We start from the raw sequence: 9,766 nt of genomic DNA on the forward strand, positions 1-9,766 counted from the left end.
ATTTTAATAGGTGTATAATGGTATCTCATTATTGTTTTAATTTACATTTCCCTGATAACATATGATGCGGAGCATCTTTTCATATGTTTATTTTCCACCTATACATTTCCTCTGGTGAGGTGCCTATTAAGGTCTTTGGCCCATTTTTAATCAGATTGTTGGTTTTCTTATGTTGAGTTTTAGGAATTCTTTGCATACTTTGGATAAAAATCCTATATCAGATATGTCTTTTGCAAATATTTTCTCCTGATCTGTGGCTTCTATTTTCATTCTTTTGAAATCCTCTTTCACAGAGCCAAAGTTTTTAATTTTAATGAAGTTCAGCTTTTCAAGTTTTCTTTCACAGATCGTGCTTGTGGTGTTGCATCTAAAATGTCATCACCACATCCAAGGTCATCTAAGTTTTCTCTTATATCTTGACAATATTGAGTGTTCCTATCCATTAATATGTAATATCTCTCCATTTATTTAGTTATTTGATTTCTTTCATAAGAATTTTGTAGTTTTCCTCATATAGACCTTGTATGCATCTTATTAGATATTTACCCAAGTATTTTATTTTGGGGGTGCTAATGTAAATGGCATTGTGTTTTTTATTCAAAATTCCACTTGTTCATTGCTGGTATATAGGAAATTGGTTGACTTTTGTATTTAACTTTGCATCCTCCAATCTTGCTATAATTACTTGTTAGTTCTAGGTTTTTTTTTTTTGGTCAATTCTTTCAGATTTTCCTCATAGATGATTTTGTCATCTATGAACAAAGACAGTTTTATTTCTTCCTTCTCAATTTGTACATTATTTCCTTTTCTTGTCTTATTGCATTAGCTAGAACTTCCAGTATGATGTCCAAAAGCAGTGGTGAAAGGGGGCATTACATTATAACTAATCCAAGTCTACTCTCAACACTTATAGTAACAAAATAATCTTAATTTTTCTCTCTCATCCCTTATGTTATTGCTCTCATTCATTTCACTTATATGAGTATACATAAGTATATATATATATATATATACACTCTTATGATACACATATAAACATAAAAAATGGAATATATTGTTGCTATTATTATTTTGAACAAAGTGTTATCTATGTAATCAATTAAGAATAAGAAAAATAAAAGTTTTTATTTTACTTATTCCTTCTTTGATGCTCTTCCTTTCCTTATGTAGATCTAAGTTTTTGATATATATTATTTTCCTTCTCTCTAAAGAACTTCTTTTGACTTTTCTTCCAAGGCAGGCCTGCTGCCCACAAATTCCCCCAATTTTTATTTGTCTGAGAATGTTTTTATTTCTCCTTTGCTTTTGAAGGATAATCTTGCAAGGTACAAAATTCTATGTTGGTAGTGTTTTCTCTCAACAGTTTTTCACTCCACTGTCTTCTTGCTTGCTTGGTTTCTGTAAAGAAGTTGAATGTGACTGAAGTCTTATTTTTGTTCTCCTAATAGGTAAGGTGTTGTTTTCACTCTGGCTTCTTTCAGTATATTTTCCTTTCTTTGACTTTGTGTAGTTTGAAAATGGTATGCCCAGGTGTAGTTTTTGTTTGCTTGTTTGTTTTAGCATTTATCTTGCTTAGTGTTCTCTGAGCTTCCTGGATCTGTAGTTTGGTTTCTGACTTTAATTTGGGGTAATTCTTGGTCGTTATTTTTTCAAATATTTCTTGTTTCTTTCTTTCTTTCTAGTTTTCTTCTCCTCCTGGTATTCCATTATGCATATGTTACACCTTTTGCAGTTGTACTACAGTTCTTGGTTATTCCATCCTGTCTCTTTTTCCTGTCTTTATTCTCTTCACTTTTCAGTTTTGGAGGTTTCTAATGATAAACCCTCAAGCTCAGAAATTTTTTCATGAGCCATGTCTAGTCTACTAATAAGCTCATCTTCATTTCTGCTATAGTGTTTTTGATTCTTTCTTAGGACTATCATCTCTTTGCTTATATTGCCCGTGTGTTCTTGCATGTTGTCTATTTTATCCATTAGAGCTCTTAATATATTCATCATAGTTGTTTTAAATTCTCAGTATGATCATTCCAACATCCCTGCCAGGTCTGGTTTTGATGCTTGCTCTGTCTCTCGTGTTTTTTGCCTTTTTAATATGCCTTGTAATTTTTTCTTGACAGCTAGATATGATGTACTGGGTAAAATGAACTGCTGCTCTAAATAGGCCTTAGGTAATGTGGGATGAGGTGTGTGTGTGTGTGTGTGTGTGATGTGTGTGTGTGTGTGTGTGTGTGTGTGTGTGTGTAAGCATTCTACAGTCCTACAATTAGGTACCAGTCTTTTAGTGAGCTTATGCTGGACTGTGAACTTCATGGAAAAAAACCTGCTTCTCAGGGGTTTTCTTCCCCTTAGTTGGACCAGATGGGCTTGAATTATATATTTCCCTTTCCCCGTGTCACTTAGGCTCTGGTTAACCAGTTTCTCCTGAGGGCAGACTTTGTTAGGAAGAACAGAGTGTTCTGGCTTGCTTCAAAATGGTTCCTTTTTCTCTCCTCCTGCCAGAAGCACTAGGAGATTTTCCTCCAATATTTACTGTGAAAATCTGATCAAGCTCCTGGAGGTAAAACTCACAAAAGTGCATAGACACCCCCAGGACTAGTTCCTCCTCGGGTTTTTAGCTCTACACCCAGCCTCCAGCAATTTGGCAGTTAGGCTTCCCTACCCTGACACTGCTTTCCCAAGTCCACTGTCTCTGAGCCAGCTCAGCAGCAGGGATTGCCCAAAGACTGCACCCTTTGTGGCCTGACCGGCATATGAATTTAGTCCAGGTCCCAGGCTGAGTTTTGTTAGCTGGTGGTGGGGCTAGCTAGAATCCGATTTCCAAGGGGAGGATTCCTCGCTAACCTGGCTGGTCTACATTCTCCCTCCATGAGAACCAGCAGAATTCTGCCCTCTGTTGTGTTCCCCTTTGCCAGAGCACACCTGAGTTCCAATGCAAAGTCCCACAATTACTTCAGTCTCCCTCCCTGGGCACAGTTTCTCTCTCCACTGTGTGTGCTGGTTCAGCACTTCTGGGGGATGGGGGAGGGGTGGCATAGGCAATGCAGGATTGTCTTTTCTGCCCTCTTCTATGCCTCTTTCTCTGACATAATATTGAAACCAGGTAGTATGATCACTCCTCTAATTTTTGGTTCTTCAGAAGGTGCTTGCTTGCATGGATAGTTGTTGAATTTGGTGTTCGTGCGGGACAATCACTGCAGATTTCTATTTGGCCATATTGCTCTGCCCCCTTCCCTTCTATTCTTGGCTTCTTCAAAAAGAATCTGGAAGCTTACTTTCTTTTTCTGGATCTGAAGCAATTTCAATACTATCAACCATTTCTATTCTATTGAACATTTTACTCATTAAAATATCTTAATCTTTTGTTGTTTTGTTTCTTTGTGGGGGGAGTGTAAAGAGAGGAGCTCTTTGCAAATTTCCTCAATTTCTTTCATGGATTCATTTTTTTCTGTCTCTTCTCGAGACAGTTTTTAATTGTTAAATTCCAGAAAATAATTATTTTAATCTAGGTAAGAGTTGTTAACTAAAAAAAAAAGCACTTTGTACTTTGGAAAAAGAAGAATTCTATTTCTCATAAAGCGTAGCAGCCTGTTAGGCAGTCATTCCAACACACTGGAAAGCAGAGCCCTGGCCAGAAGCCAGGAACACGTATGTGCTTTCAAGGAAGAGACAAAAGGAACAGGATTTTATACGGAGTGGTATGGTCAAATATACATATTCAACAAACTATAGGAGGAGTCATGAATATTTATAAAAAGAGAAATCATGTGCATTTATAATTGTGCTTTATCTCTCCCATCCCATCATGGCTGGGAACTCAGTTTTAAGGTGTTTCTGGGGCCCCCTTGGTCGAGAGGGACCTATTCAGTTAGCACAGGGCTTGGAATTTTATTTTCAGTTCACAGAGTGATGATCCACAATGCCATTGTTGAAAGTGGAAGTCCTTTATTGATTTTTAAATTTCATTGACAGCTAGATGTACTATATATATATTTTCCAAATCTGCCTTATTATTTTTGATAGTACCTTGTTCCTATCTCATGTCTGTCATTCTTTTAATTAATTAATAATTTTAAATATACTTAATATTTTGCTTATATCTAATAATCCCACTTTCTGAAGTTTTGAGGCTCTAATTCTGATACATATTTTTTCTGAAAACTCTTGCTCATGGTGGCTTGATTTTCATTTGTGTTTTCTTTTTGCTTTTTAATTTTTTTCCTAATTTTGTATTTGGGCTTTTATTAGGCAAGGTTTTATCTGTCAGAATCTTGTGAGGCCTTAACTAAGTAGGTGTCTTTCCAGAGTAGATCTGTGTTGGCTTTTGCTAGGAATCCCGGGGTTGTTTTTAATCCAAAATCACTTTTTATGATAATTTCTTTTTTTATCTTTATTTTAAAAAGAAGCCTTCGTCACTGGTGAAGACTGTATCAAACTGAGCAATGTGAGAAAACTATAGAAGTACTATATCAACAGAAATACAAGGTTAAATATGCACAAAGCCAAGAAAACCAAAGATGCCAGATACTGAATTTCTGCGGCACTGAGCTTTGAACACCCCGGCAGGAATAAACTGCTGAATGCAGAACCGTGCAGTGCATATGGTAACTTCTTAACTTGAGGATAAAAAATCATGCACAGTACATTTGAACTCCTGTCCTGTATGAAAGCGGACCTTTGCCTATAAATTTTCAGGTAAGATGTTTTATCTTCCATTCAGGAGCCAGGCCAGGGCAGGTAAGTTCATGTCATCTTTTTCTGTTTTTCCTGGAGAGAGGATTCTTTTCTAACACTGTCTTTCACTGAAAGAATTTCTCTTTGAGAGTCTTGGTTTTATGCATGGTCATCATTCCAACTCTTTGTCTTGTACAGGCCCAACACCTTGTCCCTGAGGGGCCATTAAAATCTCAATTCCTTGTTTACTGCAATTGGTAAATGATAACAGAGCAGAGGAACCTTCTGGTCTTCAGTTTCTTTTCGGTTTTGTCTTGGGGATTCTCTCGCTTTCTTTAAACTCAGGTACCTAATTAAAAGAATGTAGCAGGGCGTTGTGGTTCACACATGTAATCCCAGACCTGTGAACCCAGAGACTTGGGAGGCTGAGGCAGGAGGATCATTTGCGTTCAAGACTACCATGGGCAACAGAGTGAGACCCTGTCTCTACAAAAAAAATTTAAAAACTAAGTGGGCATGATGGTGCCCACTTGTAGTCCTAACTATTCGGGGGGCTTAGGAAGGAAGATGGCTTGAGCCCAGGAGTCTGAGACTGCAGTGAGATATGATTGTGCCACTGCACTCCAGCCCGGGAGGTAGAGCAAGATCCTGTCTCTATCCTGTCTCTTAAAAAAAAAAAGAATGTTAGTGTATTTCACCTAACATTTCTAGTTGTTTTTTAGTAAGAGGGTTTTTTTTCCTTCCAATATAAATAGTACAGGATATTGATGAAAATGGAAATCTGCCACACAATATTTTTCTTCCTCTGTTTAAAATTTAATTTTTAGTAAGATTTCCATGTATATCGATTGAAAAGTCAGTTGGTTCTACCAAGGTTCCTCTGAAAGAGAGAACTTTCTTGCTTCTTGCCTCTTCAGTCCTTGTTCTTGCAGGGACCAAGGTTCTTGGCACCCTAAAGGTTCACTGAAAAATCACTGACATGAGGCAAATTGATTAACAGGGGAAAAAGAATACAAATTTTATTTAACACATACACACGAGAGCCTTCAGAATGAAGACTCAAAGATAGAGGGGAAATTGTCCATTTTTATGTTTAGCTTCAACAAATTATGGACAACCATGCAGAAATATGATTGGATAAAAAGGGTACGATCTAATGTTAATAGACTGAGTGGGGAAACCCAGCAAGGCCTGTCTGTCCAGATTCTTCGTGGCCTCTCTGAGCAGCATTCCTTCCTCCTGGGTGTGGGGCAGGTCCCTCACTGGAATGGGGGTCCTATGACCTACAGTCAAACAAGGTAGGTCAGGTAATTTCTTTATGGCCAGTTTTTACACAGAAAAATTTTAGGTTTTATGGCTGGCTTTTAGGGATAAAGGGGTTCTGGCTTTTGACCCACCTTGGGGAAGAGGGATTCTACTTTCTGTGACTAGCCTCAGGGGAGAATAGGACTGAGAGACAGGAGGATAGGAAAAGGTTAGAAAAAACATTTTGCTTCTGAGGTCTTCATTTTAAGATATGGTTTTCTGAGCCCCAACACTCTCTACAGACAGCCACACTCAACTCTTTCTTTTTTTATTTTTTTGAGACAGAGTTCTCGCTCTGTTGCCTGGGCTAGAGTGCTGTGGCGTCAGCCTTGCTCACAGCAACCTCAAACTCCTGGGCTCAAGCGATCCTCCTGCCTTAGCCTCCCAAGTAGCTGGGACTACAGGCACGGGCCACCATGCCCGGTTAATTTTTTCTATGTATGTTTTTAGTTGTCCAGCTAATTTCTTTCTATTTTTTTGGTAGAGAGGGGGTCTCGCTCTTGCTCAGGCTGGTCTCGAACTCCTGAGCTCAAACAATCTGCCCACCTCGGCCTCCCAGAGTGCTAGGATTACAGGCGTGAGCCACTGCACCCGGCCAACTCTTTCTTTTTTGTATAATATTCTTAAGCATCTCTTTCTTGCCTTTTCAGTTTTATATACTCTTTATAGAATTTCTTCATAGGTTTTCTTAACCACATATCCATTACCCTTATCCTACAAATAATTATATCTGGTTAAATGAGATCAATGTTTAGTGTCTATATTATTATGACTCTCCAAATACTGTTCCCTTCAGAGCCATGTTTTATACACTGTATACAACTTATTGTTTTCTTGGGAGTAATAGTCACTAGTCACTTCTATTTTTTGTTTTCTTTAATAGTCATTTATATATGCATCACTATTTCATTGCCAAATTCTGTGAGAAGTGTAAGGCTCCTCTCAATCTATTCAAATACATTAATTATTTACCAATTTTGTCTCTTTGCCACACCTCCCCTGGTGGCCTGCTGCTCTACTCAGGACTGGCTGCTCTTGCTGGTTAGCTCTCCCGTCACCATCAGGTGGGGAATCTCTTTGGCTCTATTTTATGTTAGAATCTGTTTCCTGGATTCCATGGGTATTTGTTGGTTTCTTCATTTGTTTTAATGGAGCACATAATTGAGTAGATTCTTTTTGGATTATATTAATATTCAATGATTTTATTTATGTGTTAACTATCACGGTAGCATTTCTATTTCCAAGAAGTGACTTTATTTTTTTAAATAAGAGCTTTAGTAAGACATAATTTGCATAACATATAATTCAGCTATTTAAAGTGTACAATTTAATGGTTTTTAGTATATTCACAATTGTGAATTGTGAATTCACAATTGTGCAACCATCACCACAATCAATTTTAGAGTATTTTCATCACACCACAAAAAAACTCTGTACCTATTAGCAATCACTCCCCATTACCTCCCGACCTTCCTGCCCTTCTGCCTTAGGCAACCATTAATCTTTCTGACCCTATAGATTTCATACAAAGGGTGTCATACAATGTGGTGTTTTGTGAATGGCTCCTTTCACTAACAATAATGTTTTCAGGATTCATCCAAGTTGGAATACGTATTAGTGTTTTATTACTTTTTACTGCTAAATAGTATTCCTTTGGGTGAATATAATACATTTTATTTATCCTTTTCTCAGTTGGTGGACATATGGGCTGTTTCCACTTTTTGGCTATTATGAACAATGTTGCTATGATCATTCATGAAAATTTTTGTGTGGACATATGTGTTTAATTTTCTTGGATAGATACCTAGTGCTATGGTCTAAATATGAGTGTCCTCCCCAAATTCATATGTTGAAATCTAATCATCAAGGTGATGGTATTAGGAGGTGTGGCCTTTGGGAGCTGATTAGGTTATGGGGGAGGGGGGAATCATCAATGGGATTAGTGCCCTTATAAAAGAGGTTCCAGAGAGCTGCCTGCCTCCTCCACCAGGTGAGGATGCAGTGAGAAATTGCCATCTATGAACCAGAAAGCAGGTCCTCACTAGACACCGAATCTGCTGGCACCTTGATCTTAGACTTCAAAGAACCTCCAACACTGTGGGAAATTAAATTTCTGTTGCTTATAAGCCATCCACTTTACAGTATTTTGTTACAGCACATTGAACAGACTGAGATACCTAGGAATGGAATTGCTGTGTCCTAAGGAAACTCTGTAATGTACTAAACTATGTCCTCCCCAGAATTCATATGTTGGAATCCTAACCCCTTTTACCTCAGAATGTGACTATATTTGGAAATAGGGTCTTTTAAGAGGTATTTAAGATAAATGAAGTCACTAGTGTGGCTTCTATTCCAATATGGTGTCCTCATACAAAAGGAGATTAGACAACAGACAGATAGAGAAGGCTATATGCAGACAAAGGGAGAGCTGACCATCTGCAAGCCAAGGAGAGAGGCATCAAAAGAAACCAACCCTGCTGACACCTTGATCTCAGACTTCTAACCTCCAGACTTTGAGAAAATAAATTTCTATTGTTTATGCCACTTAGTCTGCAGTACTTCGTTATGGAAGCCCTAGCAAACAAATACACTCTAGGTTTAACCTTTTGAGGAACTGCCAGACTATTTTCCAAAGGAGCTGTGCCCTCAAATAATTCTACTGGCAGTTTACAAGGGTTACAGTTTCTCTGTAGTCTCGCCAACACTTGTCATTATCTGACTTCTTCATATTCTAGTGGGTGTAAAGTGGTATCTCATTGTGTTTTTTTTTTTTAAATTTATTTTTAATTATTACGGGCACAAAATAGTTATATATCTCACTGTGGTTTTGATGTGTATTTACCTGTTGGCTAAAATTATCGATCATCTTTCTATGTACTCACTAGCCATTTGTATATCTTCTTTGAGAAATGTTTATTCAAATCCTTTGCCTATTTTTAATTGGGTTAACGTTTTATTATTGAGTTGTAAGAGTTATATATTTTATCAGAAATATGATTTGCACATATTTTCTCCTATTCTGTACGTATCTTTTTGCTTTGCTGATGGTGTCTTTAGCAGCACAAAAGTTTTGAAATTTTATGAAGTCCAATTTGTCTATTTTTTTCTTTTGTTGCTTATACTTTTGATATTATGTCTAAATCTGCCTGGTCCAAGTTAATGAAAATTTAGACCTATATTTACTTCTAAGAGCTTTATAGTTTTAGCTGTTACATTTAGCCCTTTGACCCATTTTGAGTAGATTTTTGCACTTAGTGTGAGGTAAGGGTCCAATTTTACTTTTTTGATGTGGATCTCCAGTTGTCCCAGCGCCATTTGCTGAAAAGATCACACTTTCTCTATTGAGTTATCTTGGTGCTCTGGTTGAAAATAAATTGACCGTAAATGTGAGGGTTTATTTCTGGATTCTCAGTGCTATTGAACTGGTTTATGTCTGTCCTTATGCCAGCACCACACAGTCTTGGTACTGTAGCTTTATAGCAAGTTTTGAAATCAGGAAGCATAAGCTCTTTAGCTTTGTTCTTTTTCAAGATTTTTTTGTTATTCTAGATCTCTTTACTTTTCATATGACTCATAGGATCAGGTCATCAATTTCTGCAGAGAGGCCAGCTAGAATTTTGTTGGGGATTGTGTTAAAACTATAGGTCAATTTGGGGGATACTGCCATTTTAATAATATTAGATCATCCAATTGATGAACTTGGGCTCTCTTCCCATTATGTATTGCTAATATATAAATATACAATTGATTTTTTTATATTGATCAATTGAAATAACTAATCTATCTTTGA

Source organism: Propithecus coquereli, unplaced genomic scaffold, assembly GCF_000956105.1.
Source record: "Propithecus coquereli isolate 6110/MARCELLA unplaced genomic scaffold, Pcoq_1.0 Scaffold12, whole genome shotgun sequence".
NCBI lineage: Eukaryota > Metazoa > Chordata > Mammalia > Primates > Indriidae > Propithecus > Propithecus coquereli.